Raw genomic sequence first — 25633 nt, 5'->3', positions numbered from 1 at the left:
TGAATTCAGCCAGGACTGGGCAACTGAATGAACTGTTAGCTTGTCACTTAAAGATGAGAACTGTAAGGACAGCTTTCTTCCCTCTTCTAGAATGATTTGCCCAAAATGCAGTCAGTCTCGGTCCATCTCACTAGAATCAGCCCAATCAATATTCATTAATTTAATAGTAACTGTGGAGAGCACATCATCTAGGCACTAGTCTCTCAAGAAAGAAAGATAAACAGCCCTGCTGAACTGAAAGCTTATCAATATAATAATTACCTACATACATATACACATATATATAAATAGATAGCAGGCCCTACATTACCTCAGAACAGAAGCATCCATGTACAACTTCTAGAAAGCTGCACCTGGGCCCACCAGCATTAAGAGAAGCAATCTCACATGTGAGTTGCAGTGAGCACAAGAACACGGTGCTACCCAGTCAAAACTTCTAGGATTGCACAGAAAAAAGAGGTTTCCCTACCATCTCAATCCATTAGATGACTACAAATTAAAATGTGTGTCTTTCAAATCAAAACCACTCTTGGGAAAGGCGCAGCTTGGGAGCATACTGAGAGCCTGCTGGTCACCATCCAGACCAGGCAGCCTTTGAAGCTCCTGCCATGGTCCAACATTTGGTGTGATTACCAGCATCTCCTCCCCACGTCCCATGGGCACTGAACCCAACAGAGCAAGGGAAGGGCTACAAATGACGCAGTGGATGCACACAGCGAGGCACCTATTAGATCTTAGCATCTTACTAAGGAGGTGTCACCTCTGGGTTGCACCTGGCAAAAAAAAACTGTGCCTGGAATAGTGGGAGCAGGTGGAGAGAGAGAGAGACCAACAACGTGGTCCCAGAAGGGCAGGTCCTTGGCATATCCAAAGGATATACAACAGCTGGAGAAAATACTAAAAAGAATCCATATCACTGCAATTTCTGCCTCTCCCTCTCAGGAACTACAGAGAAACTCTGAGAGGGAATACGGTGACACTTCTCTAGGCAGATTACTTGCCTGAAACAGTATGTGAGCACTGGGACTACCTAGGGAAAGGGGTAAAAAAAATCATAGGAAACAAAGCTCTTGGAGACTTGAATCCAAAAGGGCACCTTCTTACAAAGCACCAGAAGTGCAAGTGAAACCATTTCTCCTAAGTCTGTGTTGAATCAAGTAACAAAGGACACTGCAGTAAGAGCCACACAAAGTAATTGCCACTTCTTTCATTGTACTTGCAGAAATAAGTGACATTTGAAACGCTGAGGGCATGAATTCAGCAGGCACCTATACCACTACCATCCCACAATCCAGTAAATGTCAAATGCTTCCATTTCCAAGACTTCTGTAGTATAAAAGTTCCCTGCTTGCTATCTAACAACCGCTTCCATACTTGGTAATGTTTCATTTACTTTGATTGTATTATTCTTTTTACTTCTGGTTTGCAAGACAACAAGAAATAAATGCAAAAACACCACCTCTATTCACCACCTCACTTAACTCTCTCATATTACAAATATTTGAGAAAAAAATCCACAGACATATCAATATTTAAGTTTTCGTTGGTCTAAAGTACAAAGACGAAATTCCCCAATACAGCATTGTTGAAAGCTGTTTACATAAATCATTCCACTTCTTTGGGATATAAGACATCTTGTGAGGAAAAAATGTGAGATATGGCATTGAGAGCAGTATGTTGAGACTCCTGTTGAAAATGTGATCCCATTCTTATTTTAAAGAAATAAACCACTGATATTTGCAGGCCAGGGTTAGTGCTTTCCATAGAGCAACATCTTACTGACAGCAATGAGCGGGTACATAAGCCAGTACTTTCCCCTAGAGCTTTACACAACTGGGTGAGGGCTGATCATTGACCAAATGCACTCTACCCAACTAAGACAGAAAAATCAGCATAGCTTGGCCCAGGCAAGATAGTGGCATCAGAACATTTTAATATGTTTAAACATGCTACTGTCCTCAAACTTCCTCGATTTTTAATGCAAAGTAAGAGTGATTCAAGTATACCCATTCTGAAGGCTTACAGATTTTCTTGGGCTGAAGATTTTGACGCAGTTTGTCCTCTGATATGACCCCAAAGCAGCAGAGAAAACTACTTCTATCTGGCTACACATGATGAAGCATTGAAATACACATTCAAGCACTACACCAAACACCTTTCTCAGAGACACTGAGACATCCATAGCTCAACCACAAGCATACGTCTGTAAAAGACATTATAAAACCACCATTCCACCTGTACTGGCAAGAATTATGTTCAGGACAAACTGGTCACTATTTGAATACAGATCAAGCAAGTCTCAATCTGGCAATATTTTGCACACGTAACACCCTTCAAGCATGAAGAAACTCAGGACGAAGTTAAAGTAAGTGACCCGAGGAACCACCCTTTGCCAGTTTGTCAGAGGTTCTTGGACTGTATTTTTTGCAATTTGGAAAGTCCTCTACACGTACTTCACAGATCCCTTGCTAAAATCACACTGAACAAGCTCATAATTAGTAACTGTCTCGTTGTACTTCAGGAAAACAAGCCCTCTGTAATAATTTACAACAATCTGCTCTGCAAGAGTTCCCTCTAGCCAAGTCCAAATTGCAGACAAAATCAGAAACTCAGCACAAATAAAGACTACCCTACTTCAAACTTCATTAAAATTCCTAAGATCCCTTCAACAGACTAATCAGGCTAAGGACACTGAACAGGATGAAAGGGTTAATTTTTAATCAGCGACCGGCAGCATGCAGGTTGAATGCAAATGTTGGCACACAGCTCTGGCTCCTCAGCATCAGTACCAGCATTTCAGATAGCTCTCTGGCACTCATTTATGAACATTCAGCAACAGTTCACAGAGATCAACTGATGGATAGTAACGTTATGGGATGTTTGGGTCCTTGTGATTTGCTGCACACAGCTGAAGATTTTAGACTAAATTATTGGTCCTTGATTTGACGACTACAGGTACGAGGATTTATGACAGGATTCTTGTCTGGACTCCTTAATTTTCCTAAGGCTAAACTGCAGCCTTTTTGTTGGAGGCTGGGAGATCTCTTTTTGAAAAGTAAAAATCAGATTAGGTATTGCATATGAGCATGCCAAAGTCTTAAGTGGAGAGAATGAAACCATATTTTTTCTTTACATTACTGCAGAACCAGATTTTGCTTCGTGCCTTATAGTAACAGGAAACACAGTGTTTTATTCAGTGTGAGAAACAAGCAAAAGCCTGTGATCAGAGCACCTTACCACATGTAACACCACTGTGCCCCAAGGACAAACTAGAGACCTTGCTGAGCTACATGCTCCATGGACATGGCAAAGAAAAATCCCAAAAGCTTGATATTTCAGAGCTTCACCCGAGGAATGGGGATGATGTATTTTGGTTTAGCAAGACAGGTTCATTGACTCCACATGTCTACCCAATCCTCCTCTGTTGTTTCCACTCCCACTCATCTACCATTGACACCTACAGGAATAAGACTGTGGATGGATACAATAAAAGTGAAGGATGAAAAATGAAGAGAAGGTCAACACCTAAGTAGTGGAATGATTTCTGCTGACATGAACAGCAAAGTCACTAGTTCAGAGACCATGAGTTAGTGAAGCAATAATTCTCTGTTCGCAGTTCAGAAAAAGAAAGGCACTGAGGCTAAAAGCTTGCACAAAGCAAATTAGTTGTTACAGGCCACATTCATTTTCAGAAGTGAAGTGTCTATTCTAAGGCTCTTTTTTAAGTACCTACTTCCATCTCCGCTGCAGCTGCAGAGACGGCTCACCTACATGCCTCTGGGGGTGGCTTCTTCCACTGACCAGGAAGCCAACACGGGCTGATGGCTGAAGCTGCATGAAAGAAATATTGGCAGAGCAAGGAAGCGAGTCTTAACGTTTGTTTCTAAGTTCTAATCACTAATTGCAAAGGTTGTAAATGCCCTCCAAAGAATAGAGAGAGATTTAATTACTTTTTGCTTTAGACAAATTTCCAGAAACAAATTTGTATTTTATCCTATTTGTTCTCAGATTAGCATGGGGATGGGTTTAATTGGGCACAGTGGGGAAATTAATATCCTTGGGTGAAATTATGCAGAGACTTAGATCCCGGGCCACCCTACGGACATTGCATGTGGCATAAATTAACACAGCATCTTTCCTGCTAATGAACAATGAGGAACTTTTTTTTTCCAGTAATTTTTTAAAAATGTTAATCCATGTGGAATTTCTTTAGAAGTCTCATGAAATTATCCACAAACCTACATCAAGAGACTTTCCCATATGCTTTACTTCTCACACTAGGAGAGCTCTGATTTGTTCATCTCTGTCCCACACTGGCACACACTGTTTTAATGCAGCAAGGAGTTTTTGTGATTGTGTTAGAATTGGTCAGAACTTGTCTGATACAACAGTGTTTTCAATAGCATGAAATGCAGATTCCCTGACATTGAAATATTTCATGGGTCAGTTCTGGATGGATTGCTGACCACCTCAGCTGCAGGCTCATCATTTTGTATTCCCAGGCTTACGCCATCCGTTAGCAATGCCAGATATCCCAAAATTGAAAAGGGTCTACTTCTGGTCTCCTAGAATTATTTCTAAGTCTTCATAAACTATATATATATATATATACACACACACACACATACATTTACCATCCACATAAAATTTCCTTTTTCCTTTTTTTTTTCTATACCAAAAAAGCAACTCCCTACAAAGGAAGTAAGAGGCTAAGGAATTGTGACCAATTTTAACCATATGTATTTCAGAAATAAATATATATTATGAATATGCACAAAGGAACATTGTGGATCTAGGATGGATGGATGGAAAGGAGGAAGGAAGGAAGGAAGGAAGGAAGGAAGGAAGGAAGGAAGGAAGGAAGGAAGGAAGGAAGGAAGGAAGGAAGGAAGGAAGGAAGGAAGGAAGGAAGGAAGGAAGGAAGGAAGGAAGGAAGGAAGGAAGGAAGGAAGGAAGGAAGGAAGGAAGGAAGGAAGGGGAAAGAAGAACTCTGCTTCTAGTCATTATACTTCTTCCTACTTTTCCACTACAACTTAGCAATGCTCTTTTGCTCTTTGAAGAATGAGGCTGCAATAATCTGGAAAGGTTGTAAATTTTCTAGTGAAGCTTACAGGTTTCCAAACATGCCTCCCCCCAGTTACTAGATACTGATTATAACAACACAAGCAGGCGTACCTGCCTCCGGGTTCTCTTTATAGCAAAGAATTGAATACTCTACTCAGTTCTTCTTATCAGCCAAGTTTTCAAGCCTGTAGATAGTTGGCTATATCCCATTTCTCTGATGTAAGTTCAAATGAAAACTATGTAAATGTAAGTCCAGGAAAAAAACATTTGCATTGTCTTAAAACATAAGAAGATAGAGTTTCTTTTTTTAATATATTTCCCTTTATTTCCATAATACCGTCAGTCCCAGTCTACTTTAAAAATATGATGTATGAGCTCATTTAAAAAACAGAACGAGAGAGAGAAAAACCTTTAAAGAAGGAAGGTTTCTTTAGAAAGCTGTAATTTTAAAAGCATTTATCTTGAATCAAGGTCAAAATGAGAAAGATGGCTGCTGCAGCTGCAGTCTATTTGAGCTACTATTTCTTTGCTGTTCCTCAACAGATGTGCAGTGAAGACGAAACACAAAGTCCTGTTTGCTACAGATATACTAAAAGGCACAGCAAAGTCTTTTCACAAGCCAAGCAGAATAGAAAATAAAGTTGCTGCAGTGATTTTAACCCAGAGCATAAATGCTCCATCTTTTGGCCTCAGCTTGACCGTCAGGGGGAAATGCCACCTGCACATGCACACCTGACCTGACACAAACAGAATGGATGGACACAAGTGATTTCGGTTCTACAAACATGCCCACATGGACAAAGATTTATTGCCCCTGAAGCAGTGCCCCTGATATTTTTAGTGAGATCACATCCTCTTGATGTGGCTCTTTACTGTGGCTTATGCACCGTAACTTTCTTTACAAAAAAAAGAAGCACTAAACAATTCGGTAAGCAGGAAAGAAAGTATGAAATCCTGCAGTAATCACTTCCAGAGCAGTCATTCATAATGTCAAAGAGGATTATGGCAGCAGCTTGTTGGATAAGATGACCCCTTACAAAATAAGGATGCAACTTCCTTGGCAACGTGAAGGCCAAATGCTGATATTAAAAGGAATAAGAGTACCAGAGATAGTAAAGGCCTGATCTTCTGAGTTGCAAAATGTCCAGACTAATAATTAATGCACAGCTGGGCTTTGCTGTCTTTCTACCTTACCAGAGTCTATTCTGATTAATACTTCTCAACTCCAAGTAATCCCAAGACACAGAGAAAACAATCAACTCCATTGCAACATCCTTTACTTTTCCAGCAGCCGGTTTCTGCCTCAGCTGGCTGGGTCCAGGTCTGCACAGCGTTGCTGGACCACATCCATCCCCCTTGGCACCCTCTTCTCCAGCTCCTGGTGGAAGCTCTGCCACACTCCTGCCTTCCTCCTGCAGGATCCGTAAATCCACACGCAGAGGCTGGGAAGATGCTTTCACACACTCTTCTTTCTCTCCCTGTTAGCAACAAGCTGTACACAGATAATATTGCTTTCATATGTAAGAATCCCTTCAAGCGGCCGTTTTGAAATATTCCAAGCCACAGATTCCTCAAACATTTTACATATGAATAGGACATTGCCAACTCCCTTAGACCCGCACTGCACTTGAGCACACAGAAGAGTAAAATACACATTAGCACTATAAAACTTCATCTCAATTAGCATAATCTGTATTTCCATTATAGAGCCCAGCTTTATAACCAACCTCGGGTGATGTTCGGAGCACTTTGGATCTGTCTTTCTCTAAGGAGAAATTCACCAAACACAAGAAAACCATTCAGAGCCCTGCTTGCCTGGAATGTGTTAGCCTTCAGTGGCTGCTTATCTCTCAGCAGTCCTAGCCCCTTTCTCTATCTCTTTCCACTGCTCCCTTCATTTCAATGAGTTCAATTAAAACCTTGTGATGCACTTTGCCTGCAGCCAGGAAATGCTGTTATGCTTTGCACATACCCGAGTGGATGGGCCAAGCACACCAACTCCTCCTCCCAAGGGGACGCCCAAGAGGAAAAAGGGGAATGAGGAGAGATCTTACAGATTTTTTGCTTCCAAAGAGAGCATTTAAAGGAGAATCAAAACAGGCAACAGTTACAGAAGATTAATTTTCTGGTACCACTACCAAATAAGATGCTGGAAACACCAGAAATCCTTCCTTCTCCACCTTCCTTCCTTCTCCACCTGAGACTTTTCCTCCAAATATCATGGATATCCTTCATAGCAAAGGTTTTTAATACATGTAAAGCCACCATGCCAGTAGTTTTCAACTAGATTAAACAGGAATGAAGGAATCTCATAACGTTTTGAAGCCCAGTTTCTGAGGATCCAGAATACTAGATATCTATCTGAGCTTTAACAGTAATAATTCCTAATTAGCATGCAAAGTAATAACCTTCCCTTTCAGTCACTAATAGCCTGCAAAACTCACTGTGAAATTTCTACTAATGTTGTAGCTTGTGATCAATAAGTACCAAAAATCCAGGATCGCTCTGACAGCATGATTCTGAAGGAGATGGACAGGCAACAAAACTGCTAGATGGGACCTTAGAACCGTAGAAATTTTTCCAAAGGGAAAAAAAAAAAAAAAAAAAAAAGCTGCTCTTTCACTTTGTGAGGTCTCATGCAGAAAACTAGAAACAGCAGGAGAGAGAATCTAAAGGAAAGCATCCTTGTGAGGAGATCTCCATATAGAGATTTTTTTCTCAGGAGGGTCCTTGAGACATCTGAAGGGTGAAAGACTGTAGCAACCCCGTGAGGTATCTCCTTCAGACAAGAAAAAATTTGCATGGACTTACTAGCATATACATATTTTGGTCTTCCCTAGGCACTGCTTAAAGCACTAATAAAGAGAGTCCTAGAAAGCAATCCCCTCTTTCCTGCCTCCCCCCACAGCTCATCACCACCACCCTTGCTCCCTGTGAGGCTACCAGCTGGGATCTCAACAGGATCCAAGATAAGCCTGCTAGCAGAACTGGCTTGGAGATTTTCTCATCTTGAAAGCTAACGGGAAATGCACATGGAATATAAAAACAAGAGGGGAAGGAAGTAAACTGAATGCTTTCAACCCTCAGGGAAAAGTTCATGTAAGAGTGATGGTTCAGGCTGTTTCCAATTTCACTAACACTGTTTCACACAATTGTAATGAAACAGATGCTAATTTCCCCACAAAATAATCCACATCATGTATAAATCCAAACTTTTGGATTGCAAAACCTGTACAGTTTCAGTAAGTCTCTTTTTCTCAGTATTACTGGAGTTCTTTAAATCCTTCCATGTTTTAAGACCTTGAGGAGCCTGGTCTTACCTCGCAGCTGACACGTCTTTCAGCAGGAGGCTGGACTAGAGATATCCTGCAGCTTCATATCCTGTGATCCTACATTTATGGGCTCAGTCCAGTGCTTCACTTTATCTTTCCTTTCATGGTCACATACACTAATGCAAAGCAAGAGCAAGTCCACACAGCAAAAAAATTGTAGCCGCTACCTATTTTTCATGTTTCTTCTGTACTTCTTACCTTAACATGTGCAGTCTACTCGTATGGCTGCTGAAATCAACTTTCTCCACTGTCTAGACTCTGAGGCCACTGAATTCTGTTGCCTTGCAACTGAATCACTGCTGAGATGCATCAAGTATGAAACCAGAACAGACAACTCTGAGCATCTGGTCTGGATACCCATTATGATCTAGACCAGAGAAGACCTCCCTGAAAGAATACCCAGTTAAGACATGGGCCATCGTTCAAATAGGCAACTCATCTCGTTTCCAAATTGGCCAGGAACAGAAAATCTGCCTTGATTTGACATCAGACCCTCTTCCTCAAACATATTCATTTTTAATCTGAACTACCCAGCCACCTTCCAGCCATGGGACCTTGTTTTGTGGCTGTCCCCCCGCTCATGGCCACAGCTCTCTGCTCTGTGCACGAATCTGTACACTGTGACCAAGGTACCCTTGCAAGCCAGCTGGTTAACCACCACGCTCACACCCCTTCTGGACCTCCCTTTCAACAGAAGAGAGTCCCCTGCTCAGTAAGCATCATCTAGATTTCATTCCTCTCCACGTTCATCCTTATTAAAATTCATACTGTCTGCTGCCGCCCGAGTCACCAAGTATTCACAGCTCTCTATTATTGACATGCTGTTTTCCTCCTCTCCATTTACCACGGCCCTAATTTTTGTGTCCTCTGAAAACTTGATCGATAAATGTCTATGTTTTTTCTCTGGGTCATAAAGAAGAGCACTGAACTAGCGTCAGCCCAAAAGCTGGCCCCCTGAAGATCTCATGGGAAGTGTATCTGCTTAGCGATGACTTCCCAGTTACAGCTATTTTTACAAACTGTCAAACATTTTTTAAATTAGTATTATGTATGCCAGATTGATATACATTCACTTGCCAATTTAGCTTTTGGTTTATTCATTTCCATATGGATCAGTATAGGAGTAATTCAGACATTCAGATATTCTTGAATCATTAAAACAAAGAAGGTCATCGGCTTGGAAAGTGCATTTTAAAAATTTATTTGTAGATAATGCTTAGGTTGGTTGTCTATCTTTAACCGTTCAAGGCTATTGAGAAGGTTTCTGTGATGTTTTAGAGAATTGCATTGATCTCAACTTTGCGTGGGTTAATTTTGTCACAAGTTATTGTAAGCTGAAAGAGCGAAAACGCCTTTTAATCAGAAATATTTTGTATTTTCAACTCAATGATATAAAGCATAATAAAGATTATGGTTTAGCTGATGCTTTCTCACGCCACTGAGTTGAGTGGCAGATAGGAGTGACCTGGAAGGGGTAATTTCAGACTGCTGCTGCTTTTGGGGTAATCCTTACATTTCATGCTGAAAATTCCATTTGTCATGATTAAATATTTATCAGCCATTACTAAGGAGGCATATATATAAAAGCTCTGTTAAATAATAAAACCCAACAAGTGAAAAAAACTTGTTTGATTTCACACTTACAGTAAAGGCTTGCCACATTATCCCCCTCCAAGCTCAGATAAATCACCTCAGCTCCGCACGTGCGAATGGACCTGTGCCTCCCCACGAGCTAGGAAATGCACCCGGACTGTTTATGGGAAAAGAAAGATTTACTGAGACCGACTGCTTGAGTCCCAAAGGCAAAGCTGTTAAAGCACTCTGTTCAATTGGGAAGGACACCGTTTGTGTGCATAGGTGCAGCTACTCATGCAGGTATGATCCGAGTGACTGTATTACACCCATCCACGAGTGGATATACCCATGCATTACTGGCACTGACACAGCACACCACTGCTTTACCCACCACCAGATGCTGACATTTTTCTACCTTGTAATTACTTCATTGTCAAGAGTTGTAACACACTGCATCATGTCTTACTGTACAGAAACACTTTACCATCATTTTGGCTTCTCCTTCTCTATTTTTTATGCCTATTTCATTACAGGTTCTCCAAGCTGAAAGTTTAAATAATATTCAGAGAAAATGGCAACGTGAATTTTGCATATAATAGTCGTCTCTTATTTAATAACCTTTTTTTTTTTCCAGAACACACTACTTTTTAGCTCTCCTATTTAATCAAGCTCTTGACATAACCTTTTTCCTGTCAAAATCTATTCATTTTTCTGAAATCTTTATCCTCGACTCACTAACTTTTTCTTCTGTCTTTTTTCTGTCACCGAATTACTCCCTTCAGCGTTCTGCTGCTGCCCCCATGCAGCCCTACCAGTCTTTTAGGCTCATCCCCTGCTAACCATTCCTCTCCCCTCTGCTTTTCTAGGCTACCACCACCCCCCAGCTCCCTTCTAATGCACTCACAAAGCCACAAGCTGAGGAAGACCCCACTAAAGACCTAACCTGGCCACCCCACAGCCAGTAGCAGGGGCCATGGCATGGCATGACTTGGCTTCGGTTGTTCGAGAGGAACCAGAAAATAGCTCCCACCCATGCGTCCCCCTCAGTTTCCAGGGCTTTAATCCCGTTCCTAAGCCTGGTGCCCCTTTTCCTCCATCTGGGTATCCCCACGCTCATCCCAGCGCTGTCACTCGATGTACTCTCCGTCTGTTCCTAAGAGACACTGTCCACGCAGAGGCCCTAAATTAGATAAAACACACAAAACACAACAGAATGAACAAAAGGCTTCAGAGGCAGGAAAATTACAAGGACAAGAGTTACAGCACAGGGCGGCCATGAGGCATGCCTGTTTGTATTTATAGATTTTACTTGGCGTTTTGTTTTTATTGTAGTTCAGCAGTTAAGAAAGATGACAGAGTTCGAGGTCAGGAGTGTTGTTGCAGGCGCACAAAGGCATGATTAGATTGGAGGTTCAGCAGCAATGCTGCTGGGCACTTTCTCATTTCTCAACAAATAGTAATTCTTCCTCTCCCTTTTATACACTCACTTTCAATTCTGTATCTCAAATGCTTAAACAAAACCCAATTATCCCCTCATACAATTAAAGGCAGTGAGTATGGAAAATAGTCCAAGGCTTTGTGTGTTACTTTATAAGAGAATGCACCAGAAATTTAGTCGTCCCACTAAGGCTTCCCTCCTGCTAAAATCAGGGTGAGAAAAACAAAGATTTCAGGAAAATACACACAGCCTCAGAAATGAGGACAGCCTCATACCTCTACTTCAGCTATGAACGTTTTAGTGAAATGAAGCAACCCCAAAAGCAAAAGAAAGTGAGAAGATCCCAGGATGATAACCCCATTGGCATTAACGCTGTGGAAAACACATTAGCTGTATGTTGCTCTTGTGGCTTCCTCAAAAGGTGTGCTAATTTCCAATGAAAGCCGAATGTGCATATAAAAAAAAAAAAAAAAAATCCAAACCTCTAGCATTGACTAATTGTGCTGCTCAAGATATCAGCTGTATTCTCTTTTGTTGTTGTTTTGTATCGTTCACAAAATAAAATAAGGCAGGCTACAAAGGATGTAGATGAAGATGGGAGTGAACCTGAAACATCACAGCGTCTAATCACCCTGAGGTAATTGCAAAACAAAGAAGAGTGCAGAGAGAAGGTAACCCATCATTTTATTTAGATCCTCCCACATGAACAGGATTATTTCCGTGCGCTGCGGATGTTCATTTAAGTCCTCCTTATACTATGGGGGAATTAAAATACAGGGTGGTTTGCTGCTTACAACGTCGGGACAATTTAACTGTTTCCGCTGCAGCTCTCCTACTTCCCTTCACAGAGGGGAGAGCAGCCCTAATACCTATGACCTCCAACAGCCACGCCAGCTCCAGCACTTGCAGCACTTCATTTAGTTTGTGGTGTCCTTCTAAGTAGGAGAAAATAAGATGGTTACGCAGGCTCTCGTCTCTCCGTGCTGCATTGCTGCCGTCCTCTCGCCATATGCGCAGTGCTACTAAGTGCTGGTGTTCAAATGAACTATCTCAAGCTAAACAACGTTCAAGCTCTTACAAATAACGCGTTTAGGGATTTTGGGGTGTGCTTCAGAAAGCCCCTGCTAGAGTGGTTCTCCCTGTGTGCTCCCACCCCATTCGAAGCCACGCAGCCTCAGAGCAACCCCTGGATGCTGTTCGGGGCCAGGCAGGCTGGGGCTTCGCCTGTACAGCCAAGAAGAGAGGCAGACTGAAAGCTGGGGTATGAAGGCTTCACCAAACCGACCTCAAAGTGTGTTCACCCTCTGAAGGGCACAGTGTTTGAAGGCCTGCCTAATAAAACGCTGCTGGCTCTCCCTGCAGCTCTGTCCTGTCAGTCCGCAGAGCATCACGGCCACCACCATGCTGCCATGGGTCAAATACATTTTGACATAACCGCCTTTCACTTCTCTTTTGTGTTACACGCTCGTTCCAAAAAGCAGCTAAGGGTCAAGTCATCCCCACCCTCAAGTGCCCACACCCAAGCCAATCCCAACAAACACACACAGGGCACAGAGAGAAAAGGGGAAGCAAAACAAAAGCACAGCGAGTCCTAAGCAAACGTAAGGGTTTCTCTCCTTCATCTGTGAGCTATGCGTACAGACAAAACACAGAATTAAGCTATGCACATGACTAAGGGTTTCCAGCATCAGGGTTTTCCCAGAGCTATTTGTCTAATCAAAAAGTCAACAAGCTACATCACAGTTTTTTATTGCAAGGACAACACTGAAGGAAAAACCGCAAGACTTCATTTCCTTTCCCCTCCGTTTTTGGGAGAATAGGCACTGTTTCAAACAGCATCTGCTTGTTCCCCACAGACAAAACAAAACACAGACTTCTTCACTCCCTTCAAAGGAGAGATTAGACACTCCAATAGACTTTAATACTGACAAGCAAGTGACCAAAGTGGTTCCTCCAAACCCAAACAGCATTTTTCTTCCCAAGCATCCAGACACAACACGGAAGGAGCTGTGCACCAGGTTCTGCAAGCTCCTTCACACAACCAGCACCGCTTCTCCTCCCAGCTGCAAAGCTTGGGTCAGGATTAAAGGGGGGAAATGCCTGACACACGAATGGCCTTCCACTGCCCACAGCAAGCATAACATGTGGATGACAAAATTCAAGTAAAAACAAGACGTTAAAACTGCACCAATGTGGCAAAATAAAAAATAAAAAGAAAAGAAAAAAAAAGTGCAAATGCTAAAAAAAAAAAAAAAAAAAAAAAAAAAAGCCAGATTCTATAACCTTTCTCTCTTAAGTGCCAGCCTTTACACTCTGTGTCCACTTTATTCCCTACTTCTGTAATTCACTGATGTCCTTCGCTGGTACCAGTGCCACAGGATTCACATGGCGTCACAGCAAGGAGGTTATTCAAAATACAAATGACACAATCCAGCTCCGAACACAGCAGCTTTTCCGAATTATGGCTGTTTCCTGAATTATAGCTATTTCCTAAAACACAGCCGGTGCTGCATAACTACTTGTAGCCAAATTTGTGACTGACCCACGTCCATCCAAGCCGCTTTGAAGGCAATGTCACAGTCTGAAAACATCCCCCAGTCTGCTCTCTGCCATGGGGAGAAAAACACCCCGCTTACAGCACAGGCCTGGGTCTGGGCCAAAAACCATGGGGGAAGCCTCAGAGTAGAGTTCAAAACATCACTATGGTAAAAGGTGCTACTGAGGATCATACCCATATGGAAACCGAAGCGGAACGGTCACTAGCAGGCAGGATTTGTTTTCCACATGTCAGATCCGAATGTCACTTTGAAGCAAGTCCATTAATCAGAGCCACTTGGTAGGAGGAACTGCACAGCTGAGCTACAGGGTGAGGTTAGTTTGGGATTTCTTCCAAGAGCATATGGAGAAGTGAACCCTCCTGCCCCACTTGCTTTTAACCCCATGTACTATCTGCAGGTCCCCCCCCAAACATTTTTGGAAGGCTTCTCTGCGCTTCACAGCTTCATTCAGCCACACCACAGGGATGCTGAAAGTCTTTGGCTTAGGTTGTAGGGTGTTTTTTTACAGCCTCAGAGAGAAAAACTATAGAAGTGCCAGGTACCAGCAACATCTATCGCCTTTCTCAAAGGCACGCTGAACAAGTGCCCGTGTTAATCAGCACTGCTTACCTCTCTCCTTCCCTTCTTCCACTACAAGTGACAGCAACAACTCTTATTCTTGGCACGAAGAATTTTAGAGTTACTAAACTGCAAAATAGCTGGTATTTAAAGATAAAAGAACACAGCTGATGATAAAACATACTATGTCTAAAACTGAGCATTCAAGAGCAGCTACAGCAAAGAAAATGCTCAGTCCTTAGCTTCACTATGAAAAATAAATCTCTACATTATTGCTTGTCTGCATTTAAAATTCCTACAGAGCAGCTCTTATTTAATGTATTTGCTGTTATTTAGCTCTTATCTTTGGCAAGAGTTGACCAATTTAGCTTGAGAAGTGCCTAATCCAGTTACAGTTTTTCTCCACATAGCCATCACCACATAGCCTGTGTCCTTTTCTTAAATCTGAACGTGTTTTTCAAAGCCAATAGGCTTGAGCTTTGGGCCAAAATTCTTGCCGAGGAAGTAAAGGTACCCATGATTTATATGTCACACTGGAGTTTACATCTGGACACTACTGTTGGCTCCCTTACAGCCTTCCTATGTAACCTTGGGAGTACACTTCAGTCCAAATTTAGCCATAAACTGAAGCACTTGCCTCACATCATGCATACGAGTCAAAAATCAATGCAAGTGTCTTGCTGAAGTGACACATTCATAACTCGCTGACGGTCAGAAAGCAAACTGGAAATAAAACAGATCTTCTGATCTCAGGATCAGTTCCTTTAACCTCCAGGCCACGTTTGCATGAATTAACAAGGGAAACAATTCGTCTGCAAGTGGTCTGAATCATTTTCATGATCAGGTAATGTGTCCCAGTTCTGTCACTGTTACATTTGTTGGCTCAAAGCTCCTATTTCCACCCCTGTGCCACTTGCCCAGCAATTTCTGTCCTTGGGAAAAAGTAATCAAGTATGATAAGGATGACAATCATAATTAGTTTAAAATAAGGTCTGCTGGCATGTATTGAGAACACATTTTAATATAAAGAGCTCATGTGAAGGGAGCAAGACTAACGCAATAGGATTTTTAGATTAATTGAATATGGAAATCCAAATGCAAATTATGAAAAATGATCATTTTAGGAAGCAGTAGGAATTCCCCTTACATAAATTACTCATTTAAATATTTAAGATCCCACTTCAACCTCGGTAGACATGAATATTTAATAACTGTACTTTTGTAACCTGACAAAAACATTTGTAAAATGCGTTTAGCCCGGTCAGTCCTACCTTGCTCGCAAAATATGGCCAGGAAGTGAACAAAGACCAAACAAAGTAAGAAACCACCTGATTTCAGTCACTGACCCATCATAAAGTATACCACTTGCCAGAGGAGAAGGGAGGATAGACCCAAAGGCTTGAAGGTGACTCTTTAACAGCAATGAGTTATGAATTAAATCACATTAGCACCACTTCTGTATTGAGATTTTCTTTTTCCAATGCATGTATCTATCTTCTGCCATTTTTCACAGTTAAGCAATTACTGGCCTGTTGGAAGGATGCCAGCTGTCAGTATTTCTGTCAAACTGACACTTTACAAATATATGAGTCCACATTTCTGATGATGAATTCCTTGCTGCGCGCGTGACAGGATAAATTACTGCCAGCGATACCTGCACGACTCGTCCATGGGTCAGCGGGCTTCCCTTCAAGAGAGGCTGGCAAGGTGAAAGGCACTGTCACAGGATGACAACTTCTGCATCTTGGGATTTAAGAAGAGAGTTGTGTTTGTTTGTTTTGAAACTAACCTTCATTAAAATCCCAGCTACTAAAATGCCACGAGCACGATGCCCACATCGCTACCATGCATGGTGCGAGTCAAGCACCGCTGCAGGTAAGGTCTTCATCAAGGAAGCACAAAAACTAACACAAGGTTGTGTCTTCAACATGAGGAGCCACCCACTCTCTGTGTCTTTCTGAACTGTTTCAGTTTGGGTGAGAATCATATGACGTGAGTCATCCCTGCATGCAAAGCACATGCAGGGTGCACGCGTCCTCCTCCTGCCCCGTGTCCCTGCTCTGCTCCGTGCCACAGAAACACCTGGGAAGAAGACACCATGACCGGCAGCAGCTTCTTCCTCCACGGCCTGCCAAGGAGCCTCACCAGCTCTCTCCCTCTCTGCTGGGTCCTCACATTTTCCCCCAGTGCCTTCCCCACCATGCTGCCCACGAGGACATTTGCAGGAAGAGAAACCCAGAGGTCTCAGAGGCCCAGTTACAACCCAACAAGCTTGGGCAAAACAAGACTTTCCAAGAGTTTTAACCCTTCATTAAGCTCTCTTTTTGCTAACTCCCTCCTGACCAATGACATACCATGGTGGGAGGGTGATCAAGCCCTCTGTTGGACTATGTGCACACATGCTACCATTCAGAGGTTTCTCTTCAGCTGAGAAGTCCCAGTATCTGGGAGGGGGACAAGGCTAGGCTTTTTCCTCGTTCTTTTTAATGATTTCCAGTGCTATCAAAAGATGCAGAGCCACTTCTGCAGCTGGTACAAATCTCAGTAAATCTACTGACTTCGACAGCAACGCATGGATTTAAACTGCCCGAGATTTTGCTTCCAAAGTCTTACCAATTACAAATAAAAACAGTAACACCCGAAATTCTCCAATTTAAAAACCCGCTGACTGTCCCCTGCCGACACTGAAAACACCGACCTCTCTTTCTACTCACCCAAAGCCAAAACAAGGCTCTTCCCAAACCTGACACAAAGAACAGCAGCAAACGCCTGCTGCTGCCGCCGTGCCTGCAGATACCTCCCATTTCTGCCAGCAAGCAGTCATTGTGCTTACGTTTCCTGGGCAAACCCCTACACATGGCAAATGGAACCGTGGCCATGTAAGAAAGAAATATTTAAAACAAAAGAAAAATGTTGATATATAGAAGTTAAATATTTGGTATCTTGATTTTCCTCAAAACTGTTGCTGATATTATTACTAATAAAGGATAACACTGTGCTATAAATGGAGACAAAACGTACAACAACACTTTTATGAAGTCTATATATAATGAAATTTAGAAGACTATGAAGGTGCAGTTGCAGGAAACACACATATGATACCAAAAAAGAGGTGACTTTTCTTGGAAATCCCACAAATTGCTGAAACATCTAGTTAATTCCCAAAATAGGGTGCCCACAGTAAACGAGTAGCCACTGAAAATAGCAGAAAGACCCCCAAAATAGCACAGAAAACCTGGCAGAAGAAATGCCGCCCAGGAATGTGCTGCAAAATGTCTAACTACAGCTTCCCTGGATAGCAAAGCCACACACCCGCTACATAAATGGTATCTGCAACAGGACAGAGCACAGCGTGCAAGCGTTGCTCGACAAGGCTGCATGTGCACAACTGAGAGCACAATGTGCTAAGCAAAACCCTCTGCGGGACAGAGCTCACAGCACTGGCGACCACTGGAGCTTTGCAGAGCAAGGAGGTAAAATGTGGCAGGAGGTTTCTCAGACAGCATGAACCCTCCACGCCAGAAGAAGCCTGCTGGTCCCAAAGCACCAGCAGCGGACAGCCCTGGTTTTTGGGGTCAGAGGAAGAGCTGGGTTGCAGCCTGATCCTGCCATCCAGACAGAGACCAAGCTGCATGCTGCCATGCTGCTGCCCTGGTGGTGAAGTCCTGGGGTTTGTCCTACCTTGTTCCTGGACTCAAACTTCTCACCCATCATAGCTGGTATTCAATATGAGCCATAGCAGGCACTGATGCTGCCAAAAGCAAGCTGAATAGAGGCCAAGCAATCAGACTTAAGGAGATGAATATGATAGATTAAAAGGATCCATACAATTCAAAATCATTTACAGATCATCTGAATCTTGAATAATTCCCCCAAAAAACTATGCCAAAAAAATAAAGGGAAAAATGCCACTTTTTCACCAAGTTTGGAGCACAGATGAGATCTGAAATAGAACTGCCCAGAAACTAGGCTAGCATTTAAAAACGCATTCAACAGGCAAAGTTCTGTCTCCTCTTCTGATTGAGAGCCTAGCTAAAAAATGCTGAAATTTCTTTCTCCAGGCAATGAAAATAAAGTAGCAGTACAAAAATGTATGAGTAGACCTGGGATTTTTAAATTAATTACCTAACTTCTAAACCTAAATTAGGAAAACTACCCTGATTAAAATTTTCAATTTTTCTAATTTAATTTGCCTTGTTAAAACCTGCTGCTGAAATAACACAAATTGTGAAGCGGAAAGATACAGGGTTCTGCCTCTAGCATACATATTGAATTGGCTGAAGCTGTTCTATAGAGATAGCCTAAGGAAATACAAGAAACACCAGGATGTGGATCGTGGAAGACAAGAAGTACTGACAAAATTAGCAGCCTCTACAGTAGTTCTTATTTTTAATAAATAAATAAATAAATAATAAAAAACAATTACAGCACTTAAAATACAACAGTTTGCAAATGTGGACTTCTTAACTACAACTATGACACAGGAGTGTGCAATCACTACCGGAGTAGACAAGAGATCCCTTCCTCGACTGAGAGGGCCAGACCCAAGAACAGCAGACCACAGGCAAGGAAAATAAGAGAGAAGGAAAAAAGCTTGCTAATGCACTGAGTGAAAGCCACTTTTTGAACTGGCAAAAGAGGCTTTCAGTAGCAAAATGAAGGACATGAACTGAGATCCCATGCAAAAAAGGCAGGTAAGGACGCTTCCAGGGAACCCACTGGGATCAAAGAAAGGGCAGGTGTTTCCACACTGGCTGCATCACAAGCTCTGAGCAGAGCCAGAAATAAAAAGAAACATGAGAAAATGCCGCTGTCATTATGGAGGAATGACACGGCGTGTTGGGACAAAAGCCTGGAGGAAGCACGGGCTGGATGCGCTGATGAAAAGAAGACAGCAGCAGATACACACAGAGCCACGCTGCCACAGCACAAAGCCCAAGGAGTCTGGGAAAGCTGATAGCGTGTATCGGGGCAGAGGCTGAAAGGAGAAATAAAGGAGAAAGCTTTAGCAATCTGAAAGGCTTTTGAAAGTAAGCTTTCTGAGAAGGAAAATGTCAAATGGAAGACGTGGGCTCACATCAGCTCAGTGCCGTAATTTTGACAAGAGACCTACACAAGAATACACAAAACTTGCAAAATTTTGGAAGAAAATATAAAATTTGCTGTAGAAAATTAGTCTGTCTAGTTGGGTAGCTTGCAACTCACTCTGGCCCCATCTCTATTTCTATAGACAGTAAAAGCATCCCATTAAACATCTGGTGCTAGGCTAAACACAAAGGAGAAAATTATTTCCTAACACAACCATGGTCTTTCACGTCATGAGCTTCAGACTATCTCTGTCTGCACCAATGCTGTGTTACTAATGCTCATGTCATGGCCATGACCCATCTGGGGCCTGGATATTTGACCAGGGAACTTACAGTGAGGTCCACTGCCAGGACAGACCTCTTATCCTTTTGACCTCAAACAAGTTCTTTTATACAGTATTACAATTTCACTTTGACAGAAGGAAGACTGGTCAGATTGAAGAATGGATTTTTTATTTTATTTTTAATCAAGATATCTCTGCTCTTCTACTTCCCGGATAAAAGTACCCTGCACACCATTCACATGCTAATTCACTACACATGTATTCAAGTCTCCTCATTTCAAAAAACACAGCTTAAATTCTTCTCTACATTGTGTAATAACAAGCAGAAAAGGCATTATACTCAATATAACGCCTTTTTATTTTTCTGATCCTCCTCTTCAAAAGAACAGCATCCTCAAAATTTTCCGATCTGTCCCTGCACATTAACCGGTCTCTCTTCAGACCTGGGAACATCACTCCCCAGAGCAAAACACAACATAGGTTTTTCATGGTTGCAGATGTTTAAGTTATTTTATTTTTTTTTTTGCCAATGAATGTTGCTTCAGATTTAGGCTTGTTCAATTCCACCTGCCAGAAGAAGGCTGCCTGACCCTGAGACAGGTACTTACCTGCTGAGCACGCAGTGCTTACTAACCAAAACAACAATTAAACACTTACTAACCAAAACAATTCATTGACACCAGCAAACAAGTCCTCAGGTTCCTTCTTCAAAGCTTTTCATCGAACTTCTCCAGCTGACAGATATGGCTGTATCAGCCCTGGCCTGGATTCCCCACCTGCAATAATGTAGTTTACATCTTGAGAACCTATTCTCTGCTCATGCTGGCTCTCTACTCTTACTGCAAAATGGATTCCTAATTTCTACTCGAATTGCCTCCATCCCTGTGGTTATTTATTTTCCAGAACAATTTCCTTAAGGAATGCTTCAATTTTGAATACCCAGCTTCATTACAGTCTCCAGATTAGCTTTATTTACCATTTTGTTACCTTTTTCAGATTATTCTTTGCAGGCTGAAGAAACCCTTGCAGAACCTGGCTGCACAGAACTGCTCACACCCTTCACAGGCATTAGCACACAGAATAGCTCCAGGGAGCACATGCAAACAAACATTCACAATTTTAAAAATACTACAGTATTTTATCTATGAAAAATGATGTGTTAAGTAAGGAAATAGCTTTCACTTTTCATGCTTGGACTCTCATTAAAATGGAGCTTGTTTTTGCAGCCTGGATGACTTAAATACAGTGAAAACTTTTGTTTTCTTTCCATAAAATTCCAGTAATTACAGATACAGACTTTTAGTAATAAATACCATCTAACTATACCCAAACTTACAGCAAGTCAAGCCCATTTCTGGCATACTTTCTATATGAAAAGAAAGTGTCCAACTACATTATCAAGATCTCCTGTCCATGATGGACACAGAGCGTATCTCCTCTCTTACTTCACTACAAAAGCTCAACTCCCTTTCCCTTAGTGCTCCCTTAGCTGTCACATTATTTTGGATTCTGACATCTGTTTATCTTCCTCCAATTCCTTATGGCAAGCACCTTTGTACATCTGACATCTGTAATGCTGGCTGCTACTTCTTATCCAAAATGAGTAATGTGAGGAGAGGCAAAGGACTTATGTAAGAGAACACAACCGTCTCCAGATGACACCATCAGGCATCTCTGCACTGCCTCTTGTTTTTTGAGGATGCTCTTCGCACACACAGGGGGTTGTTGGCTGAAGAGCAGGAATCTCCACCACAGGCCTGGAGGCCTCGCACCCCACCTTCCAGCTGGGGACTAGCTCAGGACATCTCAGCCTGGTGGGACACCCCAGCCCGATGTCCCATGCCACAGGAGGCGGGTAAGCGCTGAGGACAGGCAGCACGCCATGTCCCCGCTGAGAGAAGGTGGCTGCCAAGACCAGCACCATGCCTGCAGGCATGGTGCTGGTCTTGTCGTGTGCCAGCATCAGTATAGGCCAAGGTACACCCCGAGGCAAGGCACACCTGACAGAGTTACAGCCAGGGGATGAGGTGGAGTCTATTAGCAGATTAAACCCTCTCCTGCAGATAATCGAGGCTTAGCCTCCCAGTTTTGCTTATATTAGGAAGTGACAACGCTATGCATTTGGGCAGGCCTGTTTGAAACACACATCAGGCACTTCCATGCACAGGGGAAAGAGGAGAAGCAGCTGCATACATCCTCTGGAAGGATTGCTGTTATCAGCAGAACACGAACCACATCAGTTTCCAGCAACAGACATTTTAGGATGATAAAGAATGACAAATGTAAACTGCCATTATATTTCTTCTGCTGATGTATTTAAAGGACCCTAAGATGTCTGTCCATCTTAAATGGCCGCTCCAAATGCAGCAAATTGTTAGAAACTAATCAGGTCTACAAGATACCAATTCATTACACTGGCTAAAATACAAGCACTAATCCCTAGCGGCTATCTGGCAAGAATGTAAACTTCATTAACTTCATGTTTTGCTTAGGGCTTGCATAAAATTAAATATTGATTGTCTTGCTGCTTAATACAATGTAAAGATGATATGTGTGTATTGGAGAAGCATATAAATATTTATTACAGAAGTAATTAAATGCCACACAAAGCCAGACTAATCACTTTTTTAGGTTGCTCTTGCTTTTTTTCTCAAAAAAACAAAGCACTCAGGGCACGCTAAATGTGAGAAATAACACAGGTGTTACACACACACACATTTATTTCACATTTGTTTTGTTTTTCAAGTGAGAGACACTCATTAGTCCCTAATTTTTAGGAAATGACGAACAATACACTATGGTTCTGCATTGAAAGTATGACCGCAGGACACAGATGCTGTCTGCACAGGGAAAGGGAAAACATTACATGGGAAGGACTTAATTTCTCAAGAAGATTTTCTCACAGCTTTGTACATGCTTCTGCAATTCAACCTTCGCCATCTGGTTCAAGCAATTTTCCAAGCTCTGTTAACCTTACTTTTAGGGTGAAAGGAAGCGACGGTGGTTATTGTTTACTGCACTTGCTACATTTCCGCAGTGGAGATTTTATTTTTTTGTGGCATAAGGAAAAGGAAGAAATTAAGCAAATTGTTGCATGTTCTACGAAGCAGCATCAATCTTCGCAATCCTGTCCAGAGAGACTCAAAAGCCTGCTTTATCCTCTGGGAGACATAGAAACTTGACTTTATTCCATCGTGCCTGCCAATTCAGATACTGCACTTGCTGACACAAAAGCGTAACAAGAACGTGCTAGTTAATTAGATGAATTATAATGATTTTAGAAACATCATTTAGAGAGGAGGTTGAACACACTTTTCACTTGAGGGATTTGCTACTTCTCTGCAAAAATCTGCAATTTCCAAACTCCAAACACAGCTCTTCGCAGATGTAAAGTGCTGCAAGTGAGACTTGGGGATATAAGGACAGCACACAAAATGTTCTCAAGTAACTGGAATACTCTCCTTCCTGTGACTCTGATATTTTTGCTATAACAGCATTGCTGGAAAATTACAATTGCTTTCTTCCGATTTTTTGCTATGGTTCGATACTGTGTGAATAAAATTCTAAGTTTCAATAAGATAATTTACATAACAGAAAAAGAGGATTTGCTTTTCCCTTGGCTAAATTAATGGTCTGAGGTGAGCGATAAGACATAAAACAAGATTTCCTGAAACTCTTGGTTAGAAAAGGCAAAAGAATTATTGTCAGTTTTCTGTAAGTAAACTACTTTGCTCTACTGAATTATTTGCATATTGCAGAGCTACAGCCTCCATTCACAGTGATATCTGACAGTGTCTTTTGGCAAAATATCTCGCACCTTTTCTTGAATGTCCCTGCTGATGCACACTGTCCCCCAAAGAAAGCACTCTTAGGATGATTAAGAGATGACATTACCAAGAAAAGAAAAGGGAAATTTGAAGATACACTGATGAAACCAGGAAATTTGCATAGCCTTTGCTGTTACTCTCTTATACTCATTCCTGGGGAGACAGTATGTCACTCTCTCTCAAAGCCAGTGACAGTTCAGAGCAGTTAGAAAAACTTTGATCTGTAAAGCTGGTAATTGCTATCTGATTTTCATTACATTTTTTGGAAAAAAAAAAAAAAAAAAAAAAAGGAGCTATCCTTCACCTGGGCTTTTGGATGCCTTGTAACAGAGGGTGTTGGGAAGAAGTGGTCAACACATTATAGATGTCACTTTCCCCAAAGCAGGAGAGCCTCCTTCAACAGCACTTACTGCACACAGTATCCTGCTATGACACTGAGTGATTGCAGCTGATGGCACGCTTACATTCTCAGGCTGACAGGTTTGGAATGCTTTTTTCCTCAAATATAAATAAATCACAAATCCATGCTGCTTCCCCACCAGCCAGTTGCTGCCCTGGCAGAACAGCTTCTTGATAATGAAGCATCCTCATGTGCACACCTAATCCCTCCAGCCCTGTACCTATCAAACAGATGGGATTCCTCAGGATTTTAGTTGACCATTCATCTATCACCCATTTTGTGGCTTGGTAAATCCAAACTCAGGTAGTTTCCGAGTCCTGTTTTCAAAAAATGCCGCCCAAGTAAACTTTACGTGACAGATGAGGTGTTATCTTGCCCCATCACAGAACAGATCCTGATTCAAAAAAAAAAATAAAAATAAAAGGAAATTCTTTATAGCTTAGTACAATGAAAGTTAGAAAATCTCTTCTCTGACATCAGTTTTTGGCACACACTGATTTCTCAAGCATAATCTAATTTTCATTAGAAAGTGGAGGCACTTCCTGAAGTTTATAATGGCTGTGTACTCTTGCAAGAAGTTTGTTCTGCTGCTGCCTTTGTCAGGCAGCAAATTTACCCAGCAGTTGTCTGAAAGCAAAGAGGCTTCCCCAGGCTGCTAACCAATGCACAGAACACAGGTTGTTACAGCTGAAAAGGACAGGTAAACCTGCAACAGACACTTCAATTGGAAATTACAGAACTAGCTGCATAAACCAGAAGATATTTAATTAACAGCACAAAACCAAGGAAACTGATAATCATCCACAAGACCAACTTAAGGTAATTGACTGTTTATCCAACATATTCCAACAGCATTTTGTTGTGTGCTGTTTTGTTTTCAAATTTTACATGTCAATATGTTCCTACATACGCCAATTTTTTTAAATTAATTCTTCAGGTTTGAAAAGTGCTATGGAACTGAACGCACAATATTAAAGAAAACTCTGAGAAGATTTTTCTTTTTCTACTTCCAGTATGACAAAACAGCAAGTATCTTCACAATCACATTCACTTCCACAAGGAAAATCTTCCCAGGTTCTCTGCATTAGTTTCTTCAAAAGCTTTCCACCACTCTCTGCAGAAAGGCAGGTTAGTAAGAAAGGAGAAGCAACAGTTGCCTTACTTTTCCTTTTCTCTGTTTCCTAAGAGCCCATCCGATCTACCCAGCTCTGACAACCCTTGACTTGCTGGGGGAAATGTCCAAATCCATTCCTTCTGCGTAGAACACTGGCAAATACCTAACATACACTCCATGTAATAAAACAGCCTGGAATCATTTTGACTGCTGAAATATGTCATTAAGTGTTACTGGAGGAGGGTATGAAACATTTCTCCGTGCCACAGTGCCAAGAACCCACCGCATTACCTCTGCCAGGCGCTGCCGACATCTCTGTCACTCACGCTGCACTATAAATGCATGCCGCACCTCACTAACCCACCCACAGCTGTCAAGTTGCACGTCTCCACAAAA

The 25633-nt window shown here is 42.0% G+C and overlaps 1 protein-coding gene across 3 annotated transcripts in view; it reads right to left on the bottom strand.

The window, feature by feature from the left end:
* CHST11 (carbohydrate sulfotransferase 11) overlaps nucleotides 1-25633 on the bottom strand; it is a 168823-nt gene that overhangs the window by 98647 nt on the left and 44543 nt on the right. The window contains exon 1 of one of the 3 annotated variants that reach the window (XM_084533350.1): nucleotides 6792-7035. The exons of the other annotated variants lie outside the window; for them this stretch is intronic. The gene's annotated coding sequence lies outside the window, so the exon portion shown is untranslated. Of the gene's footprint in view, nucleotides 1-6791; nucleotides 7036-25633 lie in introns of those variants that run through there. 3 annotated transcript variants of the gene reach the window in all.

The sequence above is a fragment of the Aythya ferina genome (assembly GCF_964211825.1).
Source record: "Aythya ferina genome assembly, chromosome: 1".
Taxonomy (NCBI): domain Eukaryota; kingdom Metazoa; phylum Chordata; class Aves; order Anseriformes; family Anatidae; genus Aythya; species Aythya ferina.
This window is presented reverse-complemented; position numbering and strand designations above follow the sequence as displayed.